The sequence below is a fragment of the Limulus polyphemus genome, unplaced genomic scaffold (assembly GCF_000517525.1).
Source record: "Limulus polyphemus unplaced genomic scaffold, Limulus_polyphemus-2.1.2 Scaffold3258, whole genome shotgun sequence".
Lineage (NCBI taxonomy): Eukaryota > Metazoa > Arthropoda > Merostomata > Xiphosura > Limulidae > Limulus > Limulus polyphemus.
In genome coordinates this window covers 45,760-56,961 of record NW_013668868.1, presented here as the reverse complement: position 1 = coordinate 56,961, position 11,202 = coordinate 45,760, and positions in this window count along the sequence as shown.

Here is an 11,202-nt window from a genome sequence, read left to right as displayed (position 1 = left end):
GTGGTTCCTTTCCTCTAGTTTATCACTTCAAACTTGGAACGGCTAGCGCAGATAGCCATTGAGTAGCTTTGCGCGAAATTCAGAACATATCAAATTAATCGAATGTTATATAATTGTTGTACATTGTGAAAACATCAAGTAATCTCGATGACATTTATGTGAATCTCTGTCTTGGCTATGTGTAAACATTTCTTCAGATATTTTAGCATAATTATCAGTATTAACGAGAGATAATTAGTAATGGATCCCCGTAAGCTGTAACGGAACAGGGTACAAATCAAATAAAAGATACATATTTGTAAAGATAAAACTTCGATTACACAACAAAGACTTCGTGTTCTATACATATTTAACGTATTAACGAGAGATAATTAGTAATGGATCCCCGTAAGCTGTAACGGAACAGGGTACAAACCAAATAAAAGATACATATTTGTAAAGATAAAACTTCGATTACACAACAAAGACTTCGTGTTCTATACATATTTCCTCATACTTATTATTAGCATGTACGTGAATGCACTTTATGTACAAATTGTGATATTTATAAATTACGTTGAATAATAAATGATTTTTAAACTACGCACCTAGATACAAGCAAACTAGAAATGGAACTAACTAAGTGATGTATTTGATCACGCATTTATTACGTACATTCAAGTGGTCAGTTCTTGGACATCTGTTGTTGTGAGCACTTTCTAGACCTTTTCTTGTTGTGAAATTTTGTTTAATTTCAACTTACGTGTTTTAGTGAACACTGAGCTAGAGTTGTGTTCTCAACATCAGTAATGATTATCAGTTTTAAAATAAGTTGAATGCCCATAGTGCTCTGCTAATGATTTCGTTAGTATGCCGTTTTTTACTCATTCTTTAACATTATTCTCACCGTACATCATAGGTGTGTTATCTTCTCTCTTTCTCTTCTTTGTTGCTTTCAAATCATAAAAAATAGAAATTTTAAAGTAAAAGGTACAGAAAGTGAAATTAATTGTCTTATTTACTTTAAAGTCCTATATTTAGTAACGTGGTGAAAAAAGAGCATGCAGAAGATAAATTTCATGTTTGGTAAACTGACTGGTTTGATATACGGGCTCGCGTACAAAAAGAAACAACGATATGGCAATAATAAGGCAACTTATCAAGAAAGTAACAGCAATGTCAAGTCGCAAATATATCATATAAATCAGAAGATGTGCAAGGAACACTGTTTAAGAAATCGCTAATAAAGTAAATATTTTGATTTGAATCTTTTTGCATTACGTTTTTAACCTTCTTCTTTATGTCGTCAAAGTTGTTTGTACGTTCTCTAAGTTCGGTGTTAGCCCAGAACATGATGAAATCTCTAAAGCAAAAACATAACTCTCCTTTAGTAAATAATACACATCATAGTAGAAAGCAGATTAGTTAAAAATGTTATCACTTGACGTTGTTTGCGCTGAATATGATTACCTTTGAGTCATAAATAATTTCTTATATAGTGTCAACTTTCATTATGAGCTCTTTAGTTACTTGTATTTCACAAAATTATTGCCCTAACGACCACAGTGAGCAGTTGCAGCAATCAAGTTTAAATTGTATCTTGAATTATGGCGAAACATGTTTTTCTCAGCTACCTTACCCTATCATGTGTAGAATATCAACTGTGGAAAATTTCTCCCAATTCCGTATAGCTTTACATGACAAGAACATACCAGTACCTTATGTTAATAAAATAAGTTTAATGATTGAGCCCCCTGTTGAGCAACTTGTCGTTATCTATAACAGTAAAACACAAACTTCTTCAGCTTCTCCTCTTACATCTTCGAATCACCAAATTTACAGCCATCACCAAGGTCAGTATAGAGTTCAGGTTGAATACTTGTTACTTTTTTCAAGTAAATGCTATAGTTAATTCATTCGTTTCTTATGTTGTGGACACATAATTTATTCTAATTTAAAAAAAAATTAAACATCCTATGTAACCTCAAACCTTACAGTCATCGCCAAGTAGAACCATTTCAACATTATCACCCACAGGCTACTAACCCTGACTTTTATCCGTAGATGAAATCCTATACAGGTCAGTATAGAGTTCAAGTTGAATACTTGTTACTTTTTTTTCAAGTAAATGCTATAATTAATTCATTCGTTTCTTATGTTGTGGACACATAATTTATTCTAATTTAAAAATTTTTAAACATCCTATGTAACCTCAATTTTTGCGTGATTTATTTCTTTTTCTTGCTAGAAGAGATTTATCTGTGTCTAAGCTAGCTACCAAAGAAGAACTTACAAAATGTTAAAATTGGTTTAATAGTAAAGATATGTTTTGCATAATGTGTTTGTGGTAGATTCTGGAGGAGTCCATAAACGAACAGGTCACACTTATAAAAGTTATAAAAGGAGTTCAATCGCTATATAACTCAGAGGAGAAGAATCGAGATCGCCCATTATCTTAGCTTGTCCGAACGTAAAATCAAAATGTGGTTCCAGAACAGAAGTATGAAGGCCAATGAAAAACATCCAAAGGACAGAAGTTCAAAGTTGATCAATATGTCTGGTTGAAGTCTTTAGTATTGGTGTTTACTTGTAAAATATTTAATATATCTTAAAGATCTGACTATACAGAATACACATGTGTGTATAAGCCCGCCGTTTGAAATGCGACATGGGCGTTGAAAAATCTTCATACACATCACATGTTGTCCTATAGAAATTACTGTTTAATTTACCTACTTAGGTAAGTGCTTTTTGGTAAATACATATACACCTATAGGTTTACAGTGAGTAGGCTTTTAATATATGCTCAGTTTGACAGCGACAATTTATTTATTGCATGCAATAGGAGCTTTTAGGGATACTTTAAACATTCTATCTGTGGAGTCTTTTCCTCAATTTACAACCTCTGTCAAGAGTCAGTGAGGGGGAAGTGCTGAGTTGATCCACTGTTTAACTGCTGGTAATCTTAGCACTTTAAAACCTTCATTTTGTCGTATACCAGAAGACTGAAGACTGGGACAGACGTGTTTATGTGGGTAACAAAGAGTGCACTGTTATTATATTCCATAGCGTCTTCGCTTCTAAGCCTTAAACCGTCTTGACCAGCAGGATTTTTAAGTAACTTTATATTTCAATTGATTCTGAACATGAGGAAAATGGCATGCTAGCAGCTATTAGTACCGACCAAGGAACGTAAATATTTTATGACTTGCAAGTAATTGTGTATAAATGTACTAAATAGTTTATTATCTAAAGATACCTCATATAGCACTGCTGCCTGTTTGTTTCTTTCTTCTGCTTCTTTGGTTAATTAACGTTTTGGTGCTATTTAGTTTTTATTCAGCACCTGTGACTTTCTGAAGGGGTAAGTAAATTATTTCTTTTTTATGTATATTATTTGTTTAAAGAATGTGCAGGATACAGTGAAGATAACTTCACGTAATATGCTGTATATAACTGACTTAAAGAGTGGCAGTAAAGAAACAGCAAAAGAAAAAATAAGCCTCGTAATGACTGTTTAAATAATGCGGTTTTTGCATATAATTTTCTAAAGTTAGCACACTTAAATACTTGTATACCCTGCAATTGGTTTTGCTTAACTTACGCGTTGTGCTAAATATCAAAGGTACACATTTATAGGATACCATACTACGTATTTGTTTATATATACGTAAATCTAAAGCCCCCGGAGAAATGCATATAAACTTAAGACCCCAGAATATTGATAATTAAAACGACAATCAACATAAAGTGTTGGTTTCCAGTGTTATTATGTACTTTGAATGATCTAGTTTTAAATTATTTGAACATTATGGTGAGAAAACTAGTGACAAAAATTAATTATGTACTCGTGACACACGGTTCTGTTCAGAAAATATTAAATCATCCAGTCATTTGTTTGCAAGTATTTCCGTAGATTGTAATAATAAAACCACACGTGTATCTATAATGCATAATCATTACTTATATTGTCGTAAATGAACTAACACTGAAATATCTTGTTACATTTTAAAGTTATTGACATATCAAACATTAAGAATCTATGTGTTCAAGTTTGTATCTGGTTTTAATTACCAAATCAAACACTGATATGTCATATATTTGTATTAGTCTTCCTGTGATCTACCAAATCAAACACTGATATGTCATATATTTGATTAGTCTTCCTGTGATCTACCAAATCAAACACTGATATGTCATATATTTGTATTAGTCTTCCTATGATCTACCAAATCAAACACTGATATGTCATATATTTGTATTAGTCTTCCTATGATCTACCAAATCAAACACTGATATGTCATATATTTGTATTAGTCTTCCTATGATCTACCAAATTAAACCCTGATATATCATGTTTACGAATTAGTCTTCTTACGATCTACTAAATAAAACCCAGATATATCATGTTTATGAATTAGTCATCTTACGATCTACTAAATAAAACCCAGATATATCATGTTTATGAATTAGTCATCTTACGATCTACTAAATTAAATACTTGTATATCATATATATATATATAATGTCTTCCACGTGTACCAAAACCACTCACTACATAATAGTCAATAATTAATGATTTAAAGTTAAATATTTTTTCGGAATAAATATATTAATTATCTCAAAATATAAATTCCTTTATAGTTTCTTTTATGGTATGTAGTATTACTATGAAAATGTAGCTACTCGGCTATGTATTTATATTATGTATACCTCAGTCTGCCTTTTTCTTGTACTCTTTAAAAACTATACGAAATTTAGACTAACTTTTCCGAATTGTAATATTTGTTGCATTGATAGATGTAACAGTGAAAACAGATGTTTTGTAAATTAAGTAATATTATAATGTGTTGTAGTGAACGTCTGTCGTTCCGTTTAAAATGGGTTTTGAATGTTATGCTGATCAAGTAATTTTATCATCCTGTGTTTCTAGATTTTTTCGTACCTGGGGTGGTTCTAAAAGAGCAAAGTTTATGTTTCCAGGATTGCAGGATTCGAACAGACTACAAGAAGTAAATATCCTATACTTTTCTTCATAAAATCTCCATTATTATAGTTTACTTGTTTTTCTTGAGTCTAGTGTACTTTCATTTATGCTCCTTTTCATTTTATTCATATGTATATATTTTACTTGTGTATATCCACCATCGATACAAGCCAACTTTATGATTGCCTTAATCAAAATATTTCCTACTGTTGTTTTCATCAAATGCAATACAATTGATATATTAACCACGACTTACATTAAAACGTCTACTTAGCTAAAGAACACTAATATTGAAAAGTTGTGCAAATATCATAAGAATGAAAGGCACATTTAAAACTGATTTGTTGGTATTTTTTGTGAGTTTCATGGTGGAAATATAATATAATATTATCATTATCTTTATTCTCAAAAAGTCATTAAACTAAAAATTATAAGTCTTATTGCTATTTCAAATAAGTTATATAACAGTTTGTAGTAAATGATGTACGCCGTAGTCGCAGGCTCTTCTCAACTTAACAATAATATGTAGACACCATATTCTAAAAATGAAATGGGACTGATTCCTGGCTTAGTTATTAATGATAACATTTATGGAAAAATTGTTTATTAATTCAGTCTTAATAAGATATAGTTATTAACGAATTACAATAGTTCAAACTTACTTCTATTTTACAATAACAAACAAGGTTTTGGATGTTTCTATATTCTCTTGTGACTAATTTGTGTTTGTTTTTGAATTTCGAGCAAAGCTACACGAGGGCTATCTGCTCTAGCCGTCCCTAATTTAGCAGTGTAAGATTAAAGGGAAGGCAGCTAGTCATCACCACCCACCGCCGACTCTTGGGCTACTCTTTTACCAACGAATAGTAGAACTGATCCACGGTTGAAAGGGCGAGCATGTTTGGTGGGACGGGGATTCGAACCCGCGACCCTCAGATTGCGAGTCGAGCGCCATGCCGGGTAAAACAAATGTTTAACATTTATTGTGTAACGTGCTAACTGTATGTCTCATATGCTACAGAGTTGAATGTTTAACATTTATTGTGTAACGTGCGAACTGTATGTCTCATATGCTACAAAGTTGAATGTTTAACATTTATTGTGTAACGTGCGAACTGTATGTCTCATATGCTACAGAGTTGAATGTTTAACATTTATTGTGTAACGTGCGAACTGTATGTCTCATATGCTACAAAGTTGAATGTTTAACATTTATTATGTAACGTGCGAACTTTATGTTTCATATGCTACAGAGTTGAATGTTTAACATTTATTGTGTAACGTGCGAACTGTATGTCTCATGTGCTACAGAGTTGAATGTTTAACATTTATTGTGTAACGTGCGAACTGTATGTCTACAGAGTTGAATGTTTAACATTTATTGTGTAACGTGCGAACTGTATGTCTCATATGCTACAGAGTTGAATGATAGTACCTAATTTTTAACCTCATAATTACAAACGTCCTGTTATTGTGTACGTAATTTAATGTTCATTCTTATAATAATCATAAATTTTCTAGTACATGTTATAAAAGTCTAACCTTACTAATACCTTTTCATTGTTTGTTTGTTTGAATTCATGCACAAAGCTACACAATGGGCTATCTGTGCTCTGCCCACCACGGGTATCGAAACACGGTTTCTAGCGATGTAAGTCCGCAGACATACCGCCGTGCCACTGGGGGGCCATTGTTTGCTAAAGAACTGGTTAAAGTCTGGTTTTTGAGGATTGTTATAATAGTATCCAAAAGTTCCTGTTCATATTATGTATAGATGAAATCTATAAAGTTTATTGTTTTATTAATGTGGAAAGTCGTCAGTGAGATGATCTTGTTTTTTTTTTCCTGATTGCACAAACTTTGGTTTAAATTGTTCTATCCAATTTGACAAATTCTGTGAATTCTTGTCACATTGTATATGTGAGTAATTTTTAAAATAAAAACAGTGTTGGAAGAAATTAACCAAAGAAATAGAAGAAGATACGTTTCTTAAATAATTGAGAGTAAATTTGAACACATATAGTTGATAGCTATTTCTGTTGGTAATGTGAAATTGGGTATATAATTTGGTGAATTTAATGAAAGTAGTAAAGTAGTGAAATGTTTTACATTTATTTATCTAATACTATTACAACAGATTGTAATATTCAGTGTAAAATAATGTAAACAGTATTCTTACATGTATTGCTTATGGCTAACAAGGAACAAACAGCATTATAGTTAAAGAAGACAAAAGAATCTCTATTTCGAATAAATTTCGCTCCATCTTTACCAGTCAATCAGCCTGAATTAAATATGTAAGCGATGAAGATCTGTCTTTCGTTAAGAAATAAAGCTATTGTTTCTCGATTTCGAATCTGATGTTTTGTTAATGAGCAGAATCTTTCAAAACACAGTGAAAAATTCAGCTCTTGTTTTATTTATACATTGTACATGAATAATAAAATTTATGTTATACATAAATATAACACGTAACATAAACTATAAATAAACACATTTAAGTTTACAATAGGGTAAAAACGAATCGATTGGAAACAATTACCGCTTACTGTCATTATATATATGCAGTGTACAAATAAAAATTCCTATTGCAGAATCTCCCAGATGAACTGATAAGTAAGTTATCTTGTTTGGAAATGTACAGTTTATAGCTTTTAGTCTGCCAAAATGGCATGCATCAAATGACTATATGAACTTAATTCACACGAGAAATTTCCGCTAAAAGTTTATTTGTTTATATGTGTAAATCTAAATAAAAGAACTTTTTTTTCCAATTTACAATTCTGCTCACCCCAGTTGATAACATTCAATGCTTACAACCCCAAGGTCAAAACAGTCGAAACAATCCCAAGGTGATTAGTCTTACAGTCATTTACATTCACACACAAAAATTATAGGATTTACTTCTAGAATCTTGAAAACTATCATTGACCGTGAAACACTGGGCACTTAGTACTTAAAAACATAAACTTAATAACACTCCCATTTAGACTTCTTAAGTGCATACGAGGATGCACATGTTTAATTTGGTAAGATTCTTAGCTGCAAATAAAATCATGTTAAAAAGGAAGTCGGATTTCCTTTATACTTGCTCAGATTATTTGCCTATCTTATATTAATGCATTTTAACTACAAAAAGAACTCAGGTTAGGGGGGATGAAAGCCCGTGTTGAGTTTCAGCACTTTAATTATAAGAAGAACTCAAGTTAGGTGGGCTGAAAGACAGTGTTGAGTTTCATCCCTTTAACTACCATTAACTATGAAACGGTTTAGTTAACAATAACGTTCTTGTAATGCCATGCAACTCACAAATACCTCACACAACATATAATGGGAAAGCCTTGATATTGGTGAAGCCTACTGATTAGTATTTTCATCCACACCATTACGTTTCAAGTAGTTTCTGTATTACTCAGTTATGTTTCCATGCATTAATTGCATGGCATGGATCTGTCTATCTATATTTGAATTCCCAATGGCCCAGTGATTGGTCATTTCAATATATATATATAACAGTAGCATAAAGCTGCTTATTGACACGAGAAAAACGATAATTATGAAATTAATACAATGGTACATTTATTTTGTCTTTCATCAAGATTGCACTAAGTTAAATGTCTTACATCTATGCAGTTCTTGAGAACCTAAGAGCATTTAATTATGCTAGTGTCATTGTGCTCTGGTGAGACCTGTAGAAAAATGATCTTATCAAAGTCATTGATAATATCACTGATCTTTCAGTTTTACTTGCGACTTTGTAAATATACATTCATACACAGTATACAATTTCCCTGTTGTTTTTATAATAATATACCATGTACGCGTTTTTAAGCATAACTTATCATAGACATCTTACTTCATTGGGCATTATAAACAAACATTTAGAAATTTAAATAATACATTATAAATAGGAATTAACAGGTTATATTTAGATGATTTTGGAGCCTCACGTTACATTGATGATCAAGCATCTGAATAATAGCCCTGCATGGTAGATTCCACTGCAGAAAGCTCTTTAGAAAGAGTATTATTTCCAAAGCACACCTTTTCTTTCTCCAAGCTTGCCATAAGCCATATTGGCAAGCTATCTCAGTAGTTTGATGGCAAAAAAAAAAAAAAAACAAAAAAACCAAAGGCACTGCATCCGGCGATTTTATTGGTATGTTATCATATGGAATAGAATGGATATCCTTTTCATTTTCCAGCAACTTGAGGTATTCCATGTACAATGGGTATGTCGTGGAAACAACATGTGTGCACGTGACGTGTGTCACTTTTCCAGGCAGAGATAATTCTTGCATACTGTTGTTTGACTCATATGGACTGCTTTTGTCACTGATTTCTGTGTTTGTAGATTCTAAACTGTTATAAGACACCCACTTTACTTACTATAGCTGGAATACAATTTGTTGCGGATCTCCTACAGGATGGCCCTGGTGCCCAAATGGATCCATTTTCCTTTGCTTTTCAATGACTAAGTACAATGAATATGTCTAATTTAGAAATTATAAGTACCCAATCTGAACACATCTTTATGATCCGAGTATATGAAAGGACTGTTTCATACCTTTCCCCAAAACGATTTTGGGGGGCATCACACTACTCACGTAATGTCAAACAATACGAGATATAGTTCCAATACATTTAATTTACCGTCTTTACATCAGTTGTGGTTTTCATGCGACTTGAATATTCAAATTCATTTTAATATAAGGTACTCAATCCCTGTGGATTTTTACCTACATTTTAAAACTACCAGGGATTATACAGACAACAATGTAGTTTAATGTTATCCATTACAAAATATATAATAATAATAAAGCTGTATATCAATACCCGAGATAATTAAAAAATAAATAAATAGACATTTGTATGGTAACTTACAGGACCAGAATTTCAGATATAGCCATCCTTGATTCAGAGTGACTGACCCTCCGCCTACATGGCTACTCTTATGAGAATAGGGGGATTGACTGCTTATTTTATAATATGTCCACAATTGAAAGGGTGGAGAGTATTCAGCGTGATATTGTGGGCTCGAAGCCAAGACCTAATCCACAGTTCGAAAAAATAAGTTATAATTGTTTCCTTTTTTTGTTTGTTTTTTCTGAAAAATATTCAATATACAATAAAATCTGAAAGTGGTTGTCAATTGTAGAAACTTCTCAGAAGTGCTTTTCATGAGTAAATTAACTGAATTTGTTAAAAAGGTGAATCGACCAAAATAACGATTAAAATCGTTAAGCACTGTACAATATTTCAGGTATTGTACTAAATTAGATCAACCATAACCCTTTAATATTAGATCAACCATAACCCTTTAATATTAGATCAACCATAACCCTTTAATATAAATAATAATAATAAGCTGCAAGTTCACATGGTTTTGTTTTAAATGATGGAAGAAGAAAGTGTTCGCTTACAATAAGGATATTAGAAGAAGTAAACTACCACCAAGAAATACATTACATTTATATGAATTCAGATTAAGCAAACAGGGTCTGGAAAAATATGAAATGTTTTAAAAACCCAAATATCTCGGCGACTTTAACTATCAGAAGTGATCATTCTGCTTCCATGATAATGTGTAATGGTCCAAAATGAACAATCAGTATTAGAAAACAAAAACACAATTTATTTACCATAATAATACATAGAAATAAATTCAATGCAGTTAATAAACAAATACCTGGCCAAAATTTCACATCAATATTAATAAACAATTTATAATTACTAATAAATCAATAATAATGGAGTCAGAAAAAAAATAGCTAGTAAGAAAAAAACCTAATTCCAAAGTAATAATAATAATAAAATTACAGCAAATACAATATTCAAACAATACCTTTCAATATCGATAATAACATTAAATGACAAACAGCAATAACTCTACTCTTCCATAACTATCTTGTGACTCTGTTAATGAAGTTTCTGGCAGGGTATTTATTCAGAGAGTAAGTCAGGAAAGTACAACCTCATGTGATCATCAATTTGCATACTCTTCTGCTATATTAATAGTGTATGTATGTATGTCACCTCTATGGAATCTGGTGTCAGTTTCATCATACACACATATATATTTACACAAACTACAAATGATTATGTAGAAGGCGAGTTAATGTTTTAACCCGATACTTGCCGTGGCCATTTTGTCTTATTGTGAGGGCAAAATCATTTGTGTAATTGAAAAAATTTATAGAGAACTCATCTTTTATTGGATTTCAGATTTTATTTTT